The sequence below is a fragment of the Rhipicephalus microplus genome, chromosome 7 (assembly GCF_043290135.1).
Source record: "Rhipicephalus microplus isolate Deutch F79 chromosome 7, USDA_Rmic, whole genome shotgun sequence".
In the NCBI taxonomy this organism is placed as follows: domain Eukaryota; kingdom Metazoa; phylum Arthropoda; class Arachnida; order Ixodida; family Ixodidae; genus Rhipicephalus; species Rhipicephalus microplus.
In genome coordinates this window covers 52377855-52403218 of record NC_134706.1, presented here as the reverse complement: position 1 = coordinate 52403218, position 25364 = coordinate 52377855, and the positions used below count along the sequence as shown (strand labels likewise).

The 25364-nt window shown below is 46.8% G+C and overlaps 1 protein-coding gene and 1 long non-coding RNA gene across 3 annotated transcripts in view; one reads left to right on the top strand and one right to left on the bottom strand.

Annotated features, from left to right (window-relative positions):
- The window catches only part of wake (ankyrin repeat and fibronectin type III domain containing protein wide awake), a 194576-nt gene that overhangs the window by 108657 nt on the left and 60555 nt on the right, over nucleotides 1–25364 (bottom strand). The window lies entirely within an intron of this gene.
- Nucleotides 1251–25364, top strand: LOC142767462 (uncharacterized). 2 transcript variants are annotated; one of them, XR_012884895.1, is made up of 4 exons: nucleotides 15758–16236; nucleotides 16298–16351; nucleotides 17137–17188; nucleotides 23404–25364. It is a non-coding gene; the product is annotated as an uncharacterized LOC142767462 (long non-coding RNA). The 2 variants fall into 2 exon arrangements; XR_012884896.1 differs by lacking the exons at nucleotides 15758–16236; nucleotides 16298–16351; nucleotides 17137–17188 and adding exons at nucleotides 1251–1755; nucleotides 4698–4736.

Below are 25364 nucleotides of genomic sequence, written 5' to 3'. Positions count from 1 at the left end.
ACCATATCGTCGACCAAGAGCTTTTTCTGTGCACAGAGCCGCATTTTCAGCGCAGCCTTAAACGCGCTATAGGCTCTCTAAAATTACGTGTCAACATATTTCGTAGTAAAGGGACCGACCACCTAACACTTGCGTATTGATGTTGCGTCTCAAATATGTGCAGATTGAAACAATGTGAGCTTCGCGAACTGATTGAATTCCGGGGCGGACTAAAGGGTTAATGTGGTGAAGTTGGAACAGCTGAACATTTTTATCTAGCGAAAAAGCGGCTCCAGGCCACGCGAGGTCCAACGAAGCCGAAAGAATGAAGACTGTAGGCAAGTTTCTGTAGTACAACGATAATTACCCCACTGGCCGATGCCCAATGTGTTGCAGCTCCCTCAGACACTAGCGCCAGAATTTCCTCTAGTGAGTGCCGTGAGAAACTGTAAGGTGACAACTTCTATGGTTGCACGTGCCTGATGTGTGAATCGGAGTATAAAACCTTGGTGCAATCCGGTTTTGTCCACCAATGTGCCTGAATTGCATTGGTGGGCAAGAAGAGAGTTAGAAAATAGCCCACTGATTTTCTACACTTTCCTTTCCTAATTTGACGAAATATACTCATATGAATGTTTTTTTGAGCTACATAAAAACTACAACTGATTGCCCTGAACATTACATATGTTCTCTTTATGTGGCAAACTAATAAGAGACTTTCGTCATCCTTCGAAAAACGTGAAAACGTCCTTGCATTTTCAACGTTACGAGCTGGCAAATGCGGTGACCGGAAGTTATTTCTATACTGCATGGATAAATATTCGGCTGGTGATGGGACCGAGGTGGGTACCATATGAAAATCGCTTTAACCTATGTCAGTTGCTTAAACAATTATTCAGGCCTTACTCGTCGTAAACGAGTACGCTTACAAAGTATCAATAAAAAAAATGAATGTGTTCCTTTGGCATTGGGCTTGAATTTACCGCTGCACTTCCGAGACGCGAAGTTCTTCAGCTTATTTTATTTAAGTTGAAGTTACACGTGCTATGAAACTTCCGCTGCCGTAGTGGAGGATCTCGAAAATATAGACCAGCTAGCGTTTCTTAACGAGCACCTTAAACATAACACCTAGAACATACACACACCTGAGCCCAGAGCACATGGGCTGTATCGAAATGCGGCCGGCGCGGACGGTATTCAATCCCACGAACTTCGGCTCAGCAGCCATTACAACCGCTGCGAATCACTCACGTATACAAAGTGGGCGGTGGCTACGCAACTTAGATACACACTTAACCTAGCCTATACACACTCTGCAAAAACTGCGTGCAACTCGCGAAAAAAAAGAAAAAAAAAGAACACTGAACACTGCGCATATTGCTACAGCCTTGAAAGCTGGCTTCAAACCCGACGTGGTTAGGAATAATAAAAAAAAAGGCGTGCGTTATCAACGTCAGGGGACCGTGTGGAACGCCGGCGCGATTTGCATCTAGACTACCAGAAGCATGTCTTTCTACGCGCGACTAGCATGCAGTGCTATACGCTCGGGGAAAAGGTGCGAGTCGAGGCTTTTTATTCAGCGGGATCGCTGAAAGAGCCAGACACCTATATGTATATAGGCAAGCGAAGCGGGTGCATGACGCCCAACATTATGCGCACCTTGGCTTAGCAGGCACAGTTACTCAAGCGTCTACACTACACGAATGTTTTTCCACGCACCCGCGAGTGTGCTTCTTGAGCAAGTAAGCGGGACCACATTGGCAGTGCTATTCCAAGGTGAGTGTCGGCTCCTGGGTTTGCGAGTGAGTGTTGCATGGTGAGTGCGTATGTATAGTTGTGCGTAAGAGACAGCAGCTGCCGCAGAGAAACGGCGGTGACGCCTGAATTTCGAGGTCCTCGGCGGGACATAGTGATGCCGTACACCGTAAGGCATGTCAAGGCCGTGCCTATACATCTTGCGAGAGTGCGGATTCGCGAGCATGCACACGCACGACGAAGCGGCGAACTTATAACGAACACGTGTGTGACGGCAGGAGCCGAGATGATGTATATCGCAATCTAGTAAAAAAAAGGGCAGCAGGGCAGCGGTAAGAAGTAATAAAACTAGTATTGCCGTTTTCTTTTTCGTGCATAAATAAATTTAGGAAATCGTAGCATATACGCGGAGTGAATGTTGATGAGTGGGGCGAAGCGTCCGTCAGCTCGTCCGTGCTTCCGTCCATCCGTTCGTTCTTGCTTCCGCCTGTCCGCACGACCATCCGTGCGTCCATCCATGCGTCCGTACGCCTGATTGTGCGTCCGTCCATGATTCCGTCCATGATTCCGTCCATACATCTGTCTGTCTGTCTGTCTGTCTGTCTGTCTGTATGTCCGTCCGTCCGTCCGTCCATCTAGCGAACACTCCAAGTACCGCCATCTCCCATCTCGAATCCCCTGTGGCACATACCCGCTCTAGAGCGGGTATGTCCCACCTGCGGCTACGTACAACTACATACGTACAAGGGATGGACAGACCCACTCCTTAAGGAGATTCGCCCCTAGAAAATACTAAGGCATGGCGCGAAAAACTGCAGACATAAGAGGTACATTGAAAGAATGCTTTGCTGCTATATAATTTTACGGAAACAAGGAGATATACACGAACATGTGCTACTTTCGTGATGATAGTCACGAGTGCAAGTACGAGATGTACACGCATTTCATTGTAATTGTACAGTGATTGCCTAATATTAACAACAACAACAACAAATAATAATAATAATAATAATAATAATAATAATAATAATAATAATAATAATAATAATAATAATAATAATAATAATAATAATAATAATAATAATAATAATAATAATAATAATAATACAGGTGTGCCATATATACGCTGCAGGATGAAGGCACCAATGAATAACCTTCAATACACCCTGTCCTGCGACAGCTGATGCCACTTGATTGACTGACTGATTGAAACAACCTAATTGGTCGCGCAGGACGTGCACTACCACGTAGTGGGGCGACTACCGCGTCAGGACCACGAAGCCGAGCCTTTCACGCCTCCGAAATTCTCTCTCTCGTCGCTTCCCCCCCCCCCCATTTGCCTACCACGGCCCCGCTTTCCACCTCTTAGTATATCCTTCACGAGGTTCCAACTGACCGTTCATTGACTTTCCTGCTCATGATTCGACCTTCCAGTGTTCATTTTCTTCTTCTCATATATACTATTTATATCAGTTGCACTTCCTTGTTCTCTGATGCGCCCCACTGTCTGCCTGTCTCTTAGCGTCCCGCTTAATACGTTTCACTGCAGGGAATCCGGCCGTTTGCTTGTTTGTTAGTCTCCAGGTTTTTGCGTCATACGCCAGGACTTGCCAAATGCAATCACTGTACACTTTTTCGCTTTAGTGACAGGGCTAAGCTACCGATGACTGATTGATTGTTTGTGTTGTGCAATATAAAAAAACAGATTACAAAAAAATGAGAAACGAAAAGCATTTCTACACGCTAATTATTTCGGCCCTAACGCGCACCGAAAGCAACCATCAGAATTTAAAATTAATGAACGACAAAGGTTCGGTCTCTGCCCAGGGCAAGTAATCTTTTCGTCCACATTTCTTTCTCAGTCACATTTACAACTCATTTTTAATAACAACCCGAACACTTTCCTTGGCATAATTACCCGTTAGTTTTCGATAACATATTTGCTAGCAGAAGCACTCGTGCTTCTGAGAGAGCGAGACAATGAGAAAAAGATAAGAATAAATAGAAAAAAGACAGAAAGGGAAAAAAAAGAATACAGATAAATACTGTAAAGGAATGAATAAATATAAATAAAGAAATAAAGACCCAGGGAAGGACAGAGAAAGAAAGCGAGGTATAGCTATGTATAGTATAGCATAGCAAGGGCGTGGGAAAGAGAAATCATCATCATCATCATCATCAGCCTGACTACGTCCACTGCAGGACAAAGGCCTCTCCCATGTTCCGCCAGTAAACCCGGTCCTGCGCTTGCTGCTGCCAATTTATACCCGCAAACTTCTTAATCTCATCTGCCCACCTAACCTTCAGTCTTCCCCTAACCCGCTGCCCTTCTCTGGGAATCCAGTTAGTTACCCTTGATGACCAGCGGTTATCCTGTCTACGCGTACATGCCCGGCCCATGTCCATTTCCTCTTCTTTATTTCAACTATAATATCCTTAACCCCCGTTTGTTCCCTAATCAACTCTGCTCTCTTCTTGTCTATTAAGGTTACACCTACCATTTTTCTTTCCATTGCTCGCTGCGTCGTCCTAAATTTAAGCTGAACCCTCTTCGTAAGTCTCCAGGTTTCTGCGCCATGAAATAGTGAGCGCAATTTTCTGCGCGGCTTCTTGTAAGCTCTTTGGTTCTGACCATGTGACCACGTGACTATGTTCTTTCGTGAGTATATACTTGAAAAGTGACGAATTATGAAACTCAGCTGAAAGTTTTCGCCATACCCTGTCCTATATTTTCTGTGTACGAGCCTTTATTTGCGCACACAAGTTCACCTTGGAACTCCGAGATCTCTCTTTACATTTTTTTTTTCAAAAATAGAAACTGAACAGCGTCAACTTCCGGAGCTCAAGTTTTGTCAATATTTACTTCTGGCGTTCAGTTATGCAGTGAGCGCAAACTCAGATTGCACGATGTTCTCTAAGATGATCTTTTTCTTTAGTTATATAGTACCAATATTTTCTTCCAGACTGGTCACGCCCTTGACGTGCTAACGGGGACTCGCCAGGTAGGTGTTGTCGAGTGTCGTCGTTTTATGCTAGGTGGAGAGAAACTCTGGGAGGGGCATTAGCGCGGGCCTTCCATCCGGTGACTACGCCCAAGCCCGTATTGTATATCATGAATATCGCTTACGGGGCAATTGCGTTACGGGTATAGTATTGATCGATAACGACGGCAGCATTGACGAGGCACGACCGTACCTTTGATGCCTTCTTGCGCACGCAAGAAGCCTGGATACCGCGTACAGCTACAGTGGTAGCACCATATTCAGGGCTATGTTCAATCTTGAAGCGTAATAAAGACGACATGTTTCAACAATAACCGTAGCACACGTTACTTCGAGACGAAGTCGAGTCGTCTCTGCATATTTTTTTGGCTTCGTATACGGAGAAAATCAACCTGACAGATAGACATACTTATCGCGTATGCAAAGATATTTATAGATTAGAGCAGCAGTAAAATACTGGAATGAGTATGACCCGCAGAACTCCTCAGATTTTCTAAATCAGGTAACAACTGTACTCGAAAAGATATTTCGTTTTATCCCTCGATTAATTCACATCGAATTAAAATGGCTCTAAAAGAATAAATTGTAGTACACTAGGGATACGCCTTAATGGTAATCTAGCGCATTGTTCTGTTAAAGGCATCAGTGCATATTTAGTTTAATGTATGCGAGTACTGTGCCCAAAGAAGAAAAACATGGCAATTATATCCACGCTGCCATAGTCTTGTATATACACTGTACCACTGTATTACTGCTTCATTATATAACCTCAAGTTTCTATCATCATTCCTGCAAGACGTAGGCAATTTTTCATACAGGCATTGTCTGTAACACTGCTCCACATTAGGCAATCAATATTTAACTTTTATTACGTCAACTTGTCTCGTATTCACCCCTTATGAGGTTGCACTCTTGCAAGTAAAATAAACAAAAGTAACATTACACATATTAGAGCGAGAAAGAAGGAAAGAGGAGGGGGGGGGCGCTTGAGGGACGCTGAAAGGACGTCCAGCGTCGACCATGTTTTGTATTGCTTAATTGTTCTAAAGTGTTCCTTTTTTTAACGTAAGGGTGTCAAAAATCTCCCACATGCCTAGGTTACTTGGCTCTGCGTCTCAAGTGCTGCGGGACCTGCTTCAAAGAAACAGATAGAACGGCCTCGTCGCTAATAGAAGCACCCTCTAATGAATTGCCTGTCGCTCGCTTTTCCTATGAGTGTCACTTCAAGTTCCGTTCTCCCTGCAAGCTCTGCTAAGAAATGCGAAAACAGTACATATAAGCCCCTGCTTGACTCGAGAGTGCCGAGGTCGAAAACAAAAGCACCCCCCCCCCCCTTTCTGTCTTCTGTACCTCCTCTCTCAAGGAAGACATGCGCTTGAAAACGAGAAACACTGTACGTCACCGAGGCGGAACCTGCCAACGAGGGGGAGTACGGAAAATGAAAATATAGAGTGTCCTTTCTAACACTTATTACTTTGCCACCCCGATGACCTTAGCGTGACAAGAAGATGTGAGCGAACGACGCCTCTGGCCCCGCGCGCCAACGAGCTTTAAGTGTGCGCTACAGGCCATTTCGTGAACCAGTCGTAAGGTTAGCATGAGGCCCCATTATGGGAAAACGCGACTCTTCGGACACATCTGACTCGAGCACATGAACACTCGGAGCAATCGGAGCACTCGATCGCGGACCTTCACCTGCAGACGGGTTGTTTCAAGGGAACTTTCAAAGATGAATTTGGGAGACGGCTGTGAAAGACTGGCAAAAACAACGATTACTTCAATAGCGAGTGTCCCACACTCGCCACAATGGCAACAGGTGGCGCAGACAGACGCTCACGCGCTTAAACGCACATATATACCCGGAAAAGCGGATGGTGGGATGACCGCTACCGTAGCTCAGTGGTAGAGCATCGGATGCATTATTCGAAGGTCGCAGGTTTTGAATCCTGCCGGTGGCAAGTTATCTACCTTTTCGTCCACTTTTCTTTCGACACATTTACATTGCAATTACTTCCAATAACATCTCGAATAATTTCCCTTCCATTATTCTCTGTTAGTTCTCAATACTGTGTAAAACTAAAAAAAACAAACTTAAAATTTACAAATTCCTTTATGAGACCAACACTTAACTTATAGATAATGCAAAGAAAACTGCTCAAGAGACAAAAATACGGCGTCTCTCAGGTTGCTCTGCCTTCTTACGGAACCCGTGCATGGTCACCACAGAGGGCTCATTTCAGTACCACATTGCAGCTGCAGCCTTCAGCCTGCTCGGATCGCCCAGTCGCTGTGGCCTGGCGCCATCTTTCGAGTTCCGTCTTGCACAACAAGAGCGCGCACGCAAAGGAAACCTGCGCGTTGCCAGCAGTGTTAAGGCAAACGTTGTACTGAACCCACCGAAACCGTAATTTGGCCATCGGCGTTCCGCGTCGGTGGCGTCATGACAACGCATCGCAGCTTGGCCAAAGGTGGTCCGATCACGGAGGCAATGGAAAACCAGGTGCCTCCCATATCGGAGGCCGCCAAAAACAATGTCACTTGAAGAAAACTTCTGAATGGTGGCGGGGCAACGTCGGCTCGAAGAAAAAAAAAGAGAGCCTTCATCTTCAAGTCTTTTTAAGTCAATGCATAGAAGACCGTGCGAGTTTTTGACGCTGTTGGTGTAAAACATTCGTGAATGTACACCACGACTGTCTACTTGAGGGATGGCCGTCTTTCATACGAAGTGTATTCGGGACCTTACGTCTCTTTTGTTACGGAATCGACCAAGCCACACCGATCTGTGCTTCCGGAACACGACTTGGTGCCCAACGTGGGAAGTGGATCCTGGCTTGCCGTGCTCCTTTCCCTAAATGTAGCCCACAGAGTTGCAGGTAAGCGACATATAACTAAGATGTCTCACAGCTCTGCACCCACGCAGAAGACTTGAAATACTTGAAAGCTGCTTACCAAAAGCACGTCAACGTGGGCTATATGCCATGACGAGAACAGCTCGTAGCTTAGTGCCATAGGTGAGCGGTGTGTTTATATAACACCACACCAGGCATCCGATTGGTGCCCGCTACAAAATACCACCAACGCCTCTTGTGCCTCTTGTGAACGTTGCCCTTAAGAACGGCTATACAGACTGCGGTGCGGAACGTACTGTCCCTGGCCAGTCGACGCGAATACTGCGTGCGCGCTGTGCTTTCAGCGTGTGGTCATTCCATGATTCATCTCAGTATAACTCGCATCATCGCTCCAAGCACCTAGGAAAAATAACCACGAAAACACCAGTAGGACTCGCCCCACCGCGGTGGTCTAGTGGCTAAGATACTCGGCTGCTGACCGGCAGGTCGCGGGATCAAAGCTAGGCTGCGGCGGCTGCATTTCCGATGGAGCCGGAAATGTAGGTTCATGTGCTCAGATTTGGGTGCAGAACCCCAAGTGGTAGAGATTTCCAGAGCCCCCACTACGGCGTCTCTCATAATCATATGGTGATTTTGGGACGTTAAACCCCACAAATCAATCAAATCAACCATTAAGACTCGCTTTTCCTCTTTGCATATAGAAGAGCAAACGTGAATCCACACAACTTTGGCCAGATATGCGTATAAAATGACAAACCGCCAGTCAGCAGATGAGCGCACAGCTAGACCCGCGGTATCGCAGCATCTATACGCAGCTACTGGCCTGGCGGAAAGGAACAATGCAAGTGTGTAGAAGACCTCCTCCCCGGATAGTACGTTTTTAGCGCACGTGTCGTAAGTGAGGCCGGCGGAACGAGCATCCTTCCAGTGCTCGATCGTATCGTGGGCAATTATCTGCAGCCAAAAGCGAGGTCGAGGCTGAAAGCAACGACCGTGGCCCCATTAATGCGCAAGCAAGAGGACAGCGCCAGCGGCGAGCGTCTATAATTTGGGCCACATGCAAGCGGTGCACGCGTCACAGCACTGCATGAGCCAGAGAAAAACAAAAAAAAAAAACAAAATGAAGCGCCAAAGCGTCCAACGTTCAGCGAAAGCGACATTGCGACTGCGATGTCGGTACTACATAAGTTATGCCACAGACGTTCCCGTGAGTAGGCTACAATTAGTATGCGGCGATTCTCAGTTGCTACACATTTAGCCATCCATAAAATCAGCATCATCATTTACAGCATACTTATTCTGCGTTTCGTGCATCAGCTGCAGAGATAAGGAAGCTCGCGAGACTTCTGGCCGTAGATTCGTTCGCACCAAGAAATGATTCAACGATTTTACCAACTGTATAACGTGGTAATTTTCGTCTTGAGACTGAGTAACACGTGAATTTTCTTTTGTGCCCTAGAAATAAACAAACCCGGCTATTTACACGGTTGTCAATAGGTTGTCACGGGCCTCTTGGCACCCTTAGTTTTCGTAACGGGGCCTTCAAGATTAGTTCTAGTAGCACACAGCCGGAGCCAATCGCGGAGGCCACGTTTACAAAGACGAAATCCAAGCCTGAGACGTGTGCGCTTGCATCTTACTCTGGCCGAGCAACTTGTATGTATAACTTTCACAGCGTTGCATCTGCCCCTGATGAATGAGACGGAGCGTAGGACACCAATACGACAAAGGCCTCTTCGAGTGATGTCCAGTTCTATCTTGTGCGAGCTGATGTCGTTGTATTCCCGCAAACCTCTCAAATTTCAACACAACCTCGCTAATACCCTTGTATACTGATGTAGCCTAAACTGCGGTTAACGTCACCACGGCTCCTGCCGTCATCCTTGTCTGTGTTTCACACTGCTTGGTGACGACTTTGTTGGTCCTACCACCTACCTATTACCCGTTCTGCGCATTATGAAGCCTGCTCAGCTGGGTCCACTTCTTTCGCTTCATCTTAACAAAAAATGTCCGGTACACCTGCCTCTTCCGTTATCCGTTCTCCAATCTCTCGATTTTACGCCTATCATTTCCCATTCCATAACAAGAAGCGTGGTCGCCAACTTTTTCCCCAGTCACCCTATTATCTTTCATACTTTCGCCCCGTATGCTGTAACTGGCAGTATGCAGCGATTGTGTGCTCAAAGTGAACTTAAGAGGACTTTATTGCGGTAAGATCCATACCGTTTTTTGATCCGATGCAAGATCTGTGCCCTAAAGCAAATGGGAAAATTCTTTGTGGGAAGTGTCGCTGGTTGCCGATCTCTTATCTAGAGTATTATGCGTTCTACTATGGGGCCCCGTGCAGTGGAGTTTTCTAGTGGGACTGCAGCGAGAGAACGCACAGCATAGCGGATAAAATTAAAACAAAATAACTTAAATTAAGAAAGAACCGCTGGTTGCCGGCCTGTGGCACGTAAATTAACACAAGCCTCTTGAGTTTTGTGTCCTTGTTTTGTGTTCTTGAAATGGCGTCCTTGGTCTAGCAAGAGCATCGAGAAAAAATTATTCGTATAGAAATTGTCGATGAAGGAAAAGATGGTCACGAAACTAAGAATCTCCATTCCGTTCATATTTCTGGATAATCACCTTGCGATAAAGGACACACAACATAGACCTGGCTCACATTTAGAGGCTTCGCGCGCTTGCCGCGCGCGTATTTCGCAAGGATCCACTAGAGTGCGCACACGTGCGGCGCAGAAGAATAAAAATGTATATCTGCCCACGTGACTGCTTGCTTTCCCATCTCGCCCGTATCCTTTCCGTCTAGGCGGTTATATCAATTTGTTTGACCCTGTATCTCTAGCGCAACGCGAGGTGCCATCAGCGACGCATTGCATGGACAGACGGACCGCAAGTGAATCAAACGCATGTTTCTCGCTGCCCATTAAGTGTCTGCGACAGGATTTCCTAAGGGTCCCTTTCCAAGAGGTATATGGCAGGTGGGGCAATTATAGCTTCGATGTACCCTGACTCACCGTAAGTGAGTCGCCATTAGTGGCAGGGAAGCTGTCGTGATCGTAGTATAGGCATACCTTCCATGTAGCTGCTCGTAAAAATCCCACAGGCTTGCGTAAGTACGGAATTTAAGCCGCGTGAGACAGACTTCGAGAACTGCATAACACTGCGATAGCACGCGATTGTCCAGTGTGCTTTTCCTGTCTGTTGATTGATTGATATGTAGAGTTTAACGTCCCGAAACCACCATATGATTATGAGAGACGCCGCAGTGGAGTCATCGGGGAATTTTGACCACCTGGGTTCTTTTTAACGTGCAACCAAATCTGAGCACACGGGCCTACAACATTTCCGCCTCCATAGGAAATGCAGCCACCGCAGCCGGGATTCGATCCCTCCACCTTTTCCTGTCTGTGTCAGTACATTGAGCGCATGTATTTTCGGGGGGTATGCACAGACGGTCTTTTCGTCTTAAAACTTCTCATAAAAAGTTCTTTATAGTGATTGTTAAATGTGGATCTCAAATAAATACGAAATCACCCTCTGTCATACATTGCCCATTTTCGTTGCTCGTCATATATCTTTTACAATTTACGTCCTGAAATATATGACGACTGCGAGGAAATTAAATGCGCAAGGTATGACAGACAGTATCTCTTAGTTGAGCTCGTGTTTTGAATGCAAACGTTTGTGTGCGATCATAATCATTACGATCATCACAAGTCTGGCTATTCACCCACTGCAGACCAAAGGCCCTGTTGCGCTAATCAAACCGGTGCTGTGCTTTCTGCTGCCACGTTTTGCCCGAAAATTTCTTAATCTGATCTTCAAATCTAACTTTCTATTTCCCCCTGGCGAGTTTGTCTTCTTTCTTAATTCCCCGTCTATGTCCATTTATTATAGATGATTTCGTAAGGTGTTCTTAACAGCAATAGGCTCGTCTTTAGCTGAGCCGACCTCGTACAAATTATGCAACGAAGGGGTTTAAACCTCAATCTCTCCACAGCAAGCAAGTTAGAATAAAACCAATTTGAAACCTTATGTCTTTATAGTGTTTCACAAGAAGCATAACAGAAGCAAACAGTCTAATCGCTTCTGTCTCAAACCGTGCCTTTTAACGGAGGGTTAGGGCTATCACAAACACGTTCCCACCAGAGAGCACGTGGGCATCCCGTAATATAAGCGATGTCTAGCGGAAAATGTCACGACCGGTGGACCCTCACAAATGCGAAAACTGGGTGCAATAAAGGAAAAAAAAAAACAGGGACAAAATAAAAGAAGGATGATGTAGGCAACGTGTCGGAACTTTCTTCTCTTGCCCCTGCTTTGTAATGCACCCCGTTTTCGCATTTAAGCTAAATCATTTTCAACTAGCCCGAAATGATTGTTTTGATACGAGACCATTACAAAATTGAAGCATTGTTCATGAAGGTATACAAAAGCTTCATAGAGAAGAACAAGGACTCAGCTGAAACATAAGAGCAATATTTAATGAGGGTCGACCTAATGAGAGAGTCAAACAACCTTATTCACAATCCGGCCAAAATTTGAAAGGGGTAGGGGAATTAAGGCGAGACACTATAGTGTGCTCGGACGTCCCGGAGCAGCAATCTACTCGTGTCAAACCCGTGGGGGTGCCGCTTTTGGCCGCCGGTGTTCCAGGACGCTAAGCTATGAAACGGAGTAGGGGCGCACGGCCGATATCGATCATTTCTGCAGTGATAGTGACTATGGTGACGGGGCCCGCCAGCGCAGTGCTATAGTGAAACTGAGGGGGGCCCGTCACCGTAGTGAAATCATAACAGTAACAGGGCCCGTCATAAAAGTGATGCAGCCATAGCAACGGCCCCGTAATTGTAAAGCAATGACTACGGTGAGGGGAGCCGGTCACTGTTGTGAGGGTGCCGGTCACGACGTAAAAATGAGGGGGCCGGTCACCATTAATTTGTAGCCGTTTTACGTGCCACCATCTATAGCTATTCTGGTGGCGTATGGTGGCTTGACGCGCAGTTGTGGAAGCGGTCATGACACAGGTCTTCAGCTTGTGTTTCTGTTTTCGAATGTTTTACTACCCCCCCCCCTTTTTTTTTTGTTTGTTTTGAAGGTAATGCTGCCACTGATCTACAATGCATGTAGCTCCAACTTCAGGCCTACTTCGCCTCAAAAATCGCACACACAGACTTATTCATCTGATCGTATCGGATCCGTCAACAGAAGGGGATATGTACATTGCTTTCGTCCCAACAATGTGTGCTATTGCTACTAAACGTAAATAGACATTCGATCTCTCCACGGCGCAGTAGATACTTGCACGGTGGTGTGCTTTCTGTAGCCATCTTCCCGCCTGAGACAACGCTTGTCCTGCAGGGGCAAAACGTGTTTCGTGTGGTTCACGGCAATTAAAATGCGAGCGCGCCGAGGTCATGGGCGTTACCGGTCGCCTGGATGCTTCAGTGTGCAAGTGCTGGCTGGTGCGGCTGTGGGCTTGGGTAAACCACAAGGTGTGACCGAGTCTATACGAAACGAATTCGCAAGAATGAACGTGCATTTATTGCAGCCGTATATAGCGAGCTTGAACGTAGTCACCTTGCGCAGGGCACATTATAATTACATCATTACGGTGCTGTATTAATTGCCTCACTGGGGTAGTGACTGTTCACGCACCTTCAATAGTGGCGGTGAAAACTCGCCATGCTTGCAGTACTGCAGTGGATGTTGTAGTGGGGGTGGAGGGGGTGCTCAGACCAGGGCTCTGCGGTAGCTGCCACTCACTGAGCCGGGCCCATCAGCGAGAACCTTGACCTAAACTGATCGTCATGGTTCTAGCTGGCCAGAGGCTCCTCCCTTCGCTCCACTGTAGGGTGCTGCCTTTAAAATAGGTACCATTACTCGGGGCAATATTGAAAGCAGAAAGGAAAGAAAAGTTCAGTTGGTCAACGCGACTCAAACTGGAGCCGCACAACAACAACGCATCATGTTGCACATCAACAACGTACCCACTGCGCCTTCAAAAATCGACGTGGTAGGGCTAACAACCGGCACAAACAGCGACGTGTCTTTCTCGCAAAAAATAAAAATCACGACTTCTTGAAAGCAGCAACATTAATATTGACGCATTAAATACAACAAAATAAAACAAAACAAAGCAGGAATCAAACTAACGACCTGCGACACGGCCACATCGCCAACTGCGCGCCAAACCACTACGCCACCAGAACAGCTAGGTGGAGGGGTCTAAAACGACTCCGCATTTACGGCTCTTGCCACCGCCACCACGTTAGGAGAAAAAGTGCGGGACCAGTTTCAAATGACGTTGATTTATTAATCTTTACCTGCATTTCCACATGTACACATGCCAACATACGCACGAACGTACAGAAAAGTTGGTCTATGTTCTAACTCCCCCTCAATATATATATATATATATATATAGCGCTGGCCTAAGAACTAGACGCCCAGAAGAGCTTTCCAAAATCAGTACTGCCCAGTCCTTGCCTTGCTTTACGTGCATTGTTAGGGCCATTCAGGTTGTTGGCGGTAATTGCAGCTGTAGATCCCTCGTATCAGTCTAAAAACTGTACGTACATATTTATTTTCTCCGGAGGGAATGGGGGAGTTCTAACAACTTTTCTATACATTCGCGCGTGTGTTGGCATGTGTACATGTGTGAATGTGCTTTACCACAAGCTCATAGTAGTCTAATGTCATAAGCCCATATCCACAGCGGCGTTGGTGAATAAGGGCCGAAGTACACCTAAGACAAACTTTCGATTTTCCTGTTTGCCCTCGGAATGGAAACGGGAAGATACATCAAGTTGTTTGTCCCCTGCCCGCCATCCGATCCATGACACCTGCCTTCTTTAAGGAAGGGAGTGGGGTGTTATGGCTCATGAAGCGAGAACCGGCTTTCACCGGTCGTAAATCAATAGGAAAACCAATGAGGCGCCGGTGCCAGGAGGTTTTCGGTAGCGACACGAGCGTGCCGCTACTTATACCATGAGCGACCCGCCGAGAACGAGGCGACCGAAGAAGCCCTCAGGCATTGTGGAGTGTGTGCACGTGTAACTCATAGGGATTACAAAAGGAAGTGGGGGAGAAGGAAGCGGGCGATCAAGCACCACAAACACTTATCACGCCTTTTGCACGCGGACAGAGTGAATAATTTATGCCGTACTTGCTTAGTTGAGAAAAGGCCGAATGCCTCGCATTGTTCTATCGGTGTCCAGAGGCATACAAAATGTGATAAATTCTGTATCTCTTAAAATGTTAGTTGGGCTTTCATAGCGGCAAGATATATGAGTCGAGCGACGAGCGATGACATGAAAAATGGTAGGTGTAACATTTCGAAACAGAAAAGGGAATGGTACGAGTCAAAGGTCGTACGAGTTACATTGTGCGTGAGACTAAGATGCCTCATAGTTCAGTTGGGTAAGAAACGCTGACAAGGCAGATATCCGGTATTGCGAGAGTTAAAGAAAGTGCGGAAGAGAATCGAGAATGAGCTGGCACAGGTAAAGAATTGGCGGAGGCATGACGGGTTCATTGTCGGAGCTAGTTGGTCGCGCACGAGCGCGGTGTTAATAAGATGCAAAAAACATAAAAAAACAGGAGCCCTTTCCTTATCGCTAGAATGCCACGAAGCTAAGCTTAGCATGTGTGTGCGTTATCCACGTCTTTCTTTCTTTCTTTCTTTCTTTCTTTCTTTCTTTCTTTCTTTCTTTCTTTCTTTCTTTCTTTCTTTCTTTCTTTCTTTCTTTCTTTCTTTCTTTCTTTCTTTCTTTCTTTCTTTCCTTCTTTCTTTCTTTCTCAACCTTTTTTACTATTTTCTCTCTGTCTCGTTCTCTCTTCTTTCTCATTACAAATTGCCTAATGCGGCCGAAAATTGCTAAGTTCAGTCTTGTCGCAGCTATGGGTCCCCCCCCCCCCCACCCACACACACACACACGCGCGCGCACACACACACGCACACGCACACCCCGCCATGGTGGTCTAGTGGCTAAGGTACTCGGCTGCTGACCCGCAGGTCGCGGGATCGAATCCCGGCTGCGGCGGCTGCATTTCCGATGGAGGCGGAAATGTTGTAGGCCCGTGTGCTCAGATTTGGGTGCACGTTAAAGAACCCCAGGTTCTTTAACCCAGGTGGTCGAAATTTCCGGAGCCCTCCACTACGGCGTCTTCATAATCATATGGTGGTTTTGGGACGTTAAACCCCACATATCAATCAATCAACACACACACGCACACACACACACCGACGATCAAAGAAATATTTCTGTGTTCTGTGAGCATTGCATCACTAGGCAGCCGAGATTAGTCACAACCGGCCTTTTCACCAACTTTACTTGGAAGTACTTCTCTCGAGCCCCTAGCAACGAAATATGCAACGCTCATAAGAACGCCAATGCGTTATTTAATGGTTGCTTGATGGGTGTGCCACACGGCGTCGTTGTGCTGATTACTGGAGTCACGAGGTGACGCCGTCTCGACGACACACGCGGCCTCTCCTGGCCACTCGCCAACCCGACACACACCCCGTGTCAGTAGTGCGCGAATTCCCCTTTAACTCACGCCAACGGAATCGTACAAGCAAGAAGCGGGTATACGGGCTTGCGAGACCGCGGGACGATTGCTGCGCAATCGGCTTAGCCATCATGGTACGCAATGCAGACAGCGATTGTGTGTAGTATGTACACTGTATGTTTTTTTTTATAAAAGGAAACACGTGTGCTGCGCTCCGCAGTGGCTGTCTACAGCACCATCATCCGACAGGTAAGGAAAGCGCGTCCACTTTCTGTGTCATTTATTATTAGCCGACAAGATATCGAGTCGTGGCCGTTGGGCAAGCGTTGCTAGATTGCGCTCCCGCTCCGGTCTCGCAACGGGCGATGCCACCAAATACAGTGGCCTCCGAGATCTTGGAGGTTACGCAAAAGCCGACGCACTTCTTTTAAGTGTTGTTTGATGGTGCTGTATGCAGCCGCGGGATTGCGTATGCAGGCCACGCGCTCGCGTGTTCCCTTTCATGAAAACGTACAGTGTAGAGTCGAGAGAAATGTGAAAGGGAACACTGGCATCGCATTTTGAAGATCATGGAGGCTAAGCGCAAGTGGCAAGCGCGATAATGTTCATAGCACTGAATGCATAGGCGGAAAGGTACCGTATTTGCTGGAATGCAACACGAGTTTTTCCCCCGATTTTTGCGACTTCAAGTCAGCCTTGCCAGAAGATCATATGCCGAAATAACTTTTTCTTCCAAGACGCAATGAAAAGTCAATGTGGTTAAATGCTGCATGCGCACAGATAAGCGCAGCGTCTGCGTCATCATGCACACGTAGCCATGTGTCATTGGGTAGAGGCGGTGCATTAATTAATATGCCATGTATGTGAGTGTTGCTTTGTAGGCGTCTGAAAATCACGCTCTCTTCTTTGGTTGGTGTTGGATGAGGTGGAGGGTACACCCGTCGCTCCAGTTTGTAGTGTTGAAGTAGCGACGAGTAGGTGTTTTCTACTACCTCCATCTCTGCAGCCACGGATCGGGTATCCTTTGATCGCAGGGCAGCCCGGCTGACGTGCTGTGACACGGCTGCACGCTGGACAGCGTCTCCGGTAAGTGACAGCGCTAGCAGAGAGTCACTGGAAGATTACGTCACCGGTGGGGGCTATGAAACCAAGTTGCCAGATTTCGTACAAAGTCCTTTCGCTTTGCTACCTAGACAAGCATCGCGCCAGAATGATCGCCCGATGCTTCTGCTAGTTGAATAGGCAGTTATGTTTTTATGTTGGGGTTCATCCTTCCGTCGACTCACCATCCCACATCACGTTACGACAATGCGAAGCGTTACAGTCGAGTAAATGCGATATGTCTTTCAATTTAGCAAGCCAAGGAACGAAAATTAACAACCAGCCATTTGTAGCACGAAGCCACATGGAAGTTCACACGTGTTTCTCATAAATAGAGTGGTTTGGTCCCCGGACGAGTGCGTTTTTTGAGCAACTAAGATGACCTCCTTCTGAAAAATTCGTATGGATTTAGCAATTTCTTCATGCTAGGAACAAATGGTTGTGAAATTTCTGTTCTTAACACTTCCACCACCTTTCGGTAATCCGCGGAACTGATTTGTAAACCAGTACGTCACACTGTTAGCAGGGGATTGCAAGCAATTGTTGATTAAACATGTATTCAGCGTCACCTCTCATATTTATAACCTTCATATTTCTAAGGAATCTAATATCTGATATCAGCATATGCATGCATGGGGTTTCAAAGATAACTTTAGTCAAGCTTAAGAATAAAAATAACAAAAGAAAACTTGAAAAGCACGCTGTGACGAAGCCTATCTGAAGTTCGGTCATCTGTGGTTTTCCACTGCTATTATTTTGGTGCTCAAGTTAGTGCGCTAATAATTGCACAGAAAGAGAGAGAGAGAGAAAGAGAGAGAGAGAGAGAAATAAACGTTTATTTAGAAAACAGTGATCCGAGCGAGGCCCGGTGTCACCCTGAGGTGGGAGGGTTCCCTAGTCCAGGAACCCTCTGGCTTCGACTGCCCTCTTGGCCCTGGCGACGAGTTGTTGCTGGTCTTCCAGGTCCTCGAGGACAATCTTGGCCCTCCCACGTTTCCATTGGTTGGTCGTCGTTTATTTTGGGGGCTTGGTCTCGCTCCAGTTGCACGTCGTGGTTAGCATGGCACTGGCATTCCACGAGCAAGTGTGTCAGGGTGTCTGGTACGCTGCAGAGCGGGCACACGTAGCCATGTGTCCTTGGGTAGAGGCGGTGCATTATTATGCCATGTATGTAAGCGTTGCTTTGTAGGCGTCTGAAAATGAGGCTCTGTTCTTTGGTTGGTGTTGGATGTGGTGGAGGGTACACCCGTCGCTCCAGTTTGTAGCGTTGAAGTAGCAACGAGTAGGTGTTTTCTACTACCTCCATCTCTGCAGCCACGGATCGGGTATCCTATGATCCCAGGGCAGCCCGGCTGACGTGCTCACGGGCAGCGGCGTGAGCTGCTTCATCTCCGAATCGCGCCGAAGTAGACTAAACTAAACAACCAACAACGCAGCAAATGTGAGCTCGTAGAGCTTCGGCGGTAAGGATCAGGTGCAGAAATATCAATGTGGTTCTGTAATGGCATCGCTTGCAATAACCAATTCACATTAGCCGAAGTGCGTGAGCATGGCTACCCCAGCATGTCAGTCTAGTAATGTCTGCTGTATGTTTAATATATTGTTACTTTGCTTGCGGTTCAAGATGCGGAATGAAGAATGCGCTGATTATTCAGCTACAACATCTCTAGTTAGAACTTCTTCACTAATCACCAAAGTCGACACCCACAAGTGGTGTTATCATCATCGTCGCCATCGTCGTGCTCACTGCACCCAGTGAGCCTAACATTATTCTCCAATCAGCTCGCGGTTTTGTGCTTGTACGCGTTATCTGCGCAAACCTCTGATGTATACCAACCTCACTTTCTGCCTCGCCCTCAAGCGCTTGCCTGCTCTCCGAACAAAATCTGTTACTCTTATTGAACAACGGTTATCCTACCTTCAAGCTACATACGTTCTGCCCATACCCATTTCTACCCAAAGAGAATACGTAGAATAGGGTACAATAAGTCCCTTATAGGATACCTATGGATGTGGCGCCATCTGTCGTCGGTGGCAGTGATGGCCTGCCGTAACTTTATTAGAAAGAGGCAAAAAAATATATATATCTGACCAAAAAGGCTATTCATCAGAAACAGAGCAAAAGAGACGTATTTGAACGTTCTGTTAGAACAACCGTGGCGCACTAGAACCGGTTCGGCTGCGCAGAGTGAATAAAGTTGTACAATAGGCCTCCAAGTGTTTTCAATGGGCGGTGTCCGGAGAAGCCACACGCTTTTCAGTGCGATGCTGCGATTTAGCCGAAATGTTGCAGTAGCCCACTACAGCATATATAGCGAAGTAGCATACCACATATATCACGAAGTCGTTTTTGATAAGTAGTTTTTTTAGCGCATATTATTGTTTTCACCTAATTTTCATTGAATTATAAAAGGACGTGATCGCAACCACCGAGTCTAGATATCCTCTAATTCTTGGGAAGGGGAAATAAAGGAAGGGGCACACATTAAATTTTTCCACAGTAGAAAACACAACTTTCTAATGAAGCAAGATAGGGCTTGTGTCACCTATGTTGCACCAGGTCACACCATGGAAGCGCACGTGTTGAAATACACCGAGCCACGTTCATCCGTTTGACGAGATCATATCGAAGCCTTTTACTAGACGCGACGTCATGCTTTCACATGTTGACCTCGTGCATTCCCCGCACACCATCTGCCCAGTCGGCGTCTACACGCACTACGTGCCATCTTCTTAAGCTAACACCAATAAAACAACAATAAATTGCAAATGAAGCCGGAGTAAGAGCTCCGCCAAAGTGTGTACACATGTGCGCGCACCTGTATATATGCATATACGAAGAAATGCAGCGCCAGCATGACAGGGGCATGAAAACGCCTGCTTTGACGAGTGTTGAAAAGACATTCCATGAATGTAGTTGGTACGTGCCCTGGTGCTCTTGGAAACATGCAATTATACAGGCAAAAGTGAAAAAAAAAAACACGTCAGTGGCACGACGGATGCATCAAACACACCTGGAGGTAAACAAATTCCGTTTCACTACGCACCGTATGAGCTTCCTCTATAAGCTATGGAAACCATACGAGCAATTGGTTTTTTTTTTTTTTTTGAAGAGCCACGTATGGTGGCACGCACTCTTACCTTTTTACTCGGCTCTGGTTTAATGGGTAGGCCGTGATCTGTGCGCAGGGGCAGGTCTTATTTTCGCTTTTCCAAATCGTAGGCAAGGTCACGCTGTGAAAACGTTCACGTGCATATAATATTTGAGCATTAAGGACAGCAAGATAGTCAGAAACCACACAGACACGTCATCCCTCTAGCGAGCATTGTGCGGCTCCGAAGATGCGGTATAACATCGCCAACAAACTTTCTTTCAGCAAATATGTACATGGACAAAACAATGCGTGGAGCAACTACTACTACAAAAGCTCTACAAAGCATGTGAACCTGACACGGCGTGTCCGGCAGCTGTTGTCGCCGACCGGAAAGGTCATTGATTCGACTCCCGTCAGCGAAACTTTGCCTTCTGATCGCGTTATTTTTAGACGTCATTTCCGTGACGGAAGTACGTCACTGAAATCTTGGTGGACCCCGGCAAGAAACACTTTTGTGTTAAGGAAATTTGCAGCGCCCCTCACAGCCCGGACCCTGCCGACGCTTCTTTTAGAAGCGCCCCGACACTCAGCGGTGGCACTTCCCACCAATCGTGGTGCCGCTTTTGTTTTGTGACGTAGAGACCGCGCTGACACTGATATCAACAGTCGTCCTTTGAACTATCTATGACGCGTACGCGTGTCATTTGCTCGAAGGAAGAAAGGCGGGAATTGAAGGCGCGCCAATAAGCGCGAAGCGCGACAACGACGCGGCACGATAACGACGCGAAGATAGTGCCGATGAAAGTGACTTCCATCTTCCCAGCAGCCTTTAGGTGTTGCTCGAATCCGGTGCTATATTTTTGGCAATGTTGGAAATTTCGGCTCGTTGGTGCAGCACCATGGAACGAACCATGGCACGTAGACGCGGTGGGCACAGAAGGAGACGCACGTCAGCAATTCGTGTGAAAATGTTCGTTATATTTTTTGTTTGCTTGTTAGACTTGTCAACATTTCCGACACCACGCCGTATCTCATAAACATATCGTGACATTGGGACATAAACCACCATAAATTAATATTTGAATATTATTTTCCTTGCTTGTTATGTTCTAAAGTTTTTTAGAGCACAATATATAGTCGCCCGGTTAGATTTCTGATAAAACGGACGGCCCACTTTACCGAGGGCGCACCCTTTCATAAACTCTGAAAACCCGAGACGTTCATGAAAATGTTAAAGTGTTCGTTCGACCGGCGGGAGGCTGTGGTAAGGATGGCGGGTCCCATATTGTATACGTGCACACCTTTTGCGTTGCGTAACACACGAATAGCTGGACCGTGTCAGTTTTTAATCACGGCTCGCATAGAGGGACATTAATCATCATCATTATCATCATCATCAGCCTGGCTACGTCTACTGCAGGACAAAGGCCTCTCCCATGTTCCGCCAGTTAACCCGGTCTTGTGCTTGCTGCTGCCAACTTATAGCCGCAAACTTCTTTATCTAATCTGCCCACCTAACCTTCTCTCTCCCCCTAACCCACTTGGCTTCTCTGGGAATCTAGTTAGTTACCCGTAATGACCAGCGGTTATCCTGTCTACGCGCTACATTCCCGGCCCATGTCCCTTTCCACTTCTTGATTTCAACTATGATATCCTTAACCCCCGTTTGTTCCCTAATCCAGTCTGCTCTCTTCTTCTGATTTGTGGGGTTTAACGTCCCAAAACCACTATTTGATTATGAGAGACGCCGTAGTGGAGGGCTCCGGAAATTTTGACCACCTGGGGTTCTTTAACGTGCACCCAAATCTGAGTACACTGCTCTCTTCTTGTCTCTAAAGGTTACACCTACCATTTTTCTTTCCATTGCTCGCTGCGTCTTCCTCAATTTAAGCTGATCCCTCTTTGTAAGTCTCCAAGTTTCTGCTCCGTAGCTTAGTACCGGCAAGATGCAGTTGTTATATATACCTTCCTCTTGAGGGATAGTGGCAATCTACCTGCCACGATTTGAGAGTGCTTGCCAAATGTGCTCCACGCCATTCTTATTCTTATAGTTACTTCAATCTCGTGATCCGGCTCCGTGTTTACCTGCCCTAAGTAGACATAGTCTTCTACAACTTGAAGTGCAATATTACCTATCTCGAAGGGACATTATCGGGCACTATAGCATGCCTAGCACATCCGCACACACGTGACATCACTTGCATGAATGTATTCTCGAACGTATACACCCCTCAGTTGAGTGGGAAAACTGCCTGGCTAAGCTTCAGCCAATTGTATGACCACAGCTGGAGAGAGCAATCAGACTAATGGGGAAGCAGTACCCCGACCAGCTGGTGTAGCGGTCGTAGGTCGGCAAAAAAAAAAAAAAATTGGAGCTCACGCAGACTTACTCATGAAATATATTTAGCGAGAAACTGAGCGGCGCATGTCGCATCACGAGAACATACACGCACCGTGGTACTCCCGCAGCGGTATTCAGGCTCCGGAAAACGAAACGAAGCGAATACCGAAAAAAAAAAAAAACATTTGGGAATACACGTGCTCTACAGCAAGGAGCGACGTCCCTATCCGCCTATTCACGAAAAGGGTAAGAGTAGAGAGCAGGCGATGACTTGAAGAAGGCTCCACACGGGCACCTGTCCGTTTAGTGCACCATTCCACGGAATGAGCCCCCAGCCACTTCAATAGAAACTCAAGACACGGCCCGTACTGCCCAAAGACTGCTAACAAGCTGAACCACATGGTATGGGGATGCCGAAACAACCCAGGTATCTTGACCATAGACGGAAAGATCATCCGAGAAAAATCACCAAGATCATTGGGGTGGCGTTGATGACGTAACTATTTAAACTCTTAGAACCAGCTCCGACTGGTGGACAGGGCTCGGGCTGGAAGCCATAGCTTCCCGAAATAAGAAAATCAGCCCCCTCTTGGTGGAGGTAAGTAGTACAATAAGGTTTAATTCTTTCTCTGCCTACACTTACAACTAACTCGTACTTAGACTGACCAATTTTTTTTTTTCGCATGAGGATTTTGGTGGTACACTACACTACCAAAATATTACTCAGCTGGACTAGCTCAAACTTTTTTTTACTTTTTTTACAGGACTCGCTCGCTGGATTTTGTGCCGACCGGTTGTGCACCCGCGATCTCCAACGACAGGGCAACTCTGGCCGACCGCCCTCCGCCATCTCCTGACACCGTGAAGCTCTCGCTGAGTGGTACCCCGTCCTCGTACTCCTTCGACCGTGTCCCCATCTTTCTCTATCTTATATTTACTTCTGCATTTGAGTGTTCTCATATCTATCCCTATCCCTTTCAAATTCCCTCCTTATCCCCTTGCCTCGTGAGCCACTGTTTAGGTGTCGCACTCAGATGCAGACACAGTTACGGGGTTTACTTTTATCTCTTTTTCTCCCATTTAGGAATCACTCCCCCCTCCCCCCAGCTTATGTTGAATTCTAATGACGAAGCCGGAGCAACTTATTTCTGCTACTTTTGGAGCAAGTAAATTCTGATGGTAGAGTGAGGGCGGTAGTCGAGTGTTCCAATGTGAGAGGCGGAGAGGATTCTAGAAAGAGAAATGAATAAAAGGATTGATAGATTGATATGTGGGGTTCAACGTCCCAAAACCACAATATGATTATGAGAGACGCCGTAGTGGAGGGCTCCGGAAATTTCGACCACCTGGGGTTTATTAACGTGCACCCAAATTTGAGCACACGGGCCTACAACATTTCCGCCTCCATCGGAAATGCAACCGCCGCAGCCGGGATATAATTAAAAGGAAGAGACAGGGAGGTTAACTTAGAAGAACTGGTTTGCTATCCTGTACAGGGGTGGGGAAAAGGGTCGGTAAGAATATAGAGATAAAGAGATAAAATAAATTAAAGAAAAAAGATGATTCTTAATGAAAGTGACTCCGAGCAGCAGGAAAAGTTGCTTCACCGAAATCGGGGTAGTAGGCAGGAACTCGGCGTGGCCCCCTTTAACACGTTCGTCCGCTTTGGTCGTCTCCACTGCCGCGTGTTTTGGCGGTAATGGCGGAGGACATCGCAGACCGCGCAAATCATGCCGAATCACTTCCTCTGCTCTATAGCAGGTCGCGAGTCTGAAAGATCCAGTTCCTGCAATATCAGTTCATCGGATCGCGTCATTGACAGTGATACTACGTGCGAGCGGTAATTCAATTGAGTTCAACAGTGGAATTAGCGGAATGGAATGAGTATACACGCTAGATATTCTGGGTGACTCGAGAACTTCCGGTTACTCCTTGCTTCCATGCTTACTCCGGCGGCGCGGATTATGTTGCGATCGCGGATTCGGAAGCGTCGCTCAACGCCAGAGTCGAGTGCTCGCTCACAGAGTTCACCGACTGTTTCGACTGTGCCATTGGAATTCAATATCAGACTCACGTTTTAGGTATAAGTTAGGGTGAGTTTGAGTGAGTCAACTCGAGAGCGGCTGGAGGCTCGTGGTTGCGGGCACTCGTTTCTCGATAAGGGGGCCTCTGCTTTCCGACATCCTCATTTACCGAACCCACAACTTTCGGCTCACCAACCGAGTCTGTTAATTACTTCAGTGCTGCGGCGGACTGCCCTTGTGGGGTGCGTTGCCATTCTTGACCCTGTCAGACGCCACCTATGAAGGACCATCTATAAATACGTCAAACCGATACAACGTTATTTCAAGGCATTCGATGTACTGCTGTAAAAAAAATGAGGTAGTAGTCGGCTCGTTTACGTCTCTTGAAATAGTTAATTCAATCGAAACTGGAATTAAATAGTTATGCATCCTGAAGTCCTTTATGCCTTGTTTTTGCACCAGCAGAATCAAACGCGAGGCTTCAAATATCGCGCAAATTTATCTTAGAATAGGCCGACTTTTCCGAAAAAAAAAAATTACGCTCTTTACGAGGCTTGCGGGAACAGAAACGTGCTCATGTATCGACTCGCCTAACCAAGTACTATCTTAATCAAAGTGGTCATATGCAACAGTACACTACAACAAGAAGGCAAACTAAAAAATAAAAATAAAAACAAACTTATTCTTTTCTAGCGATTCAA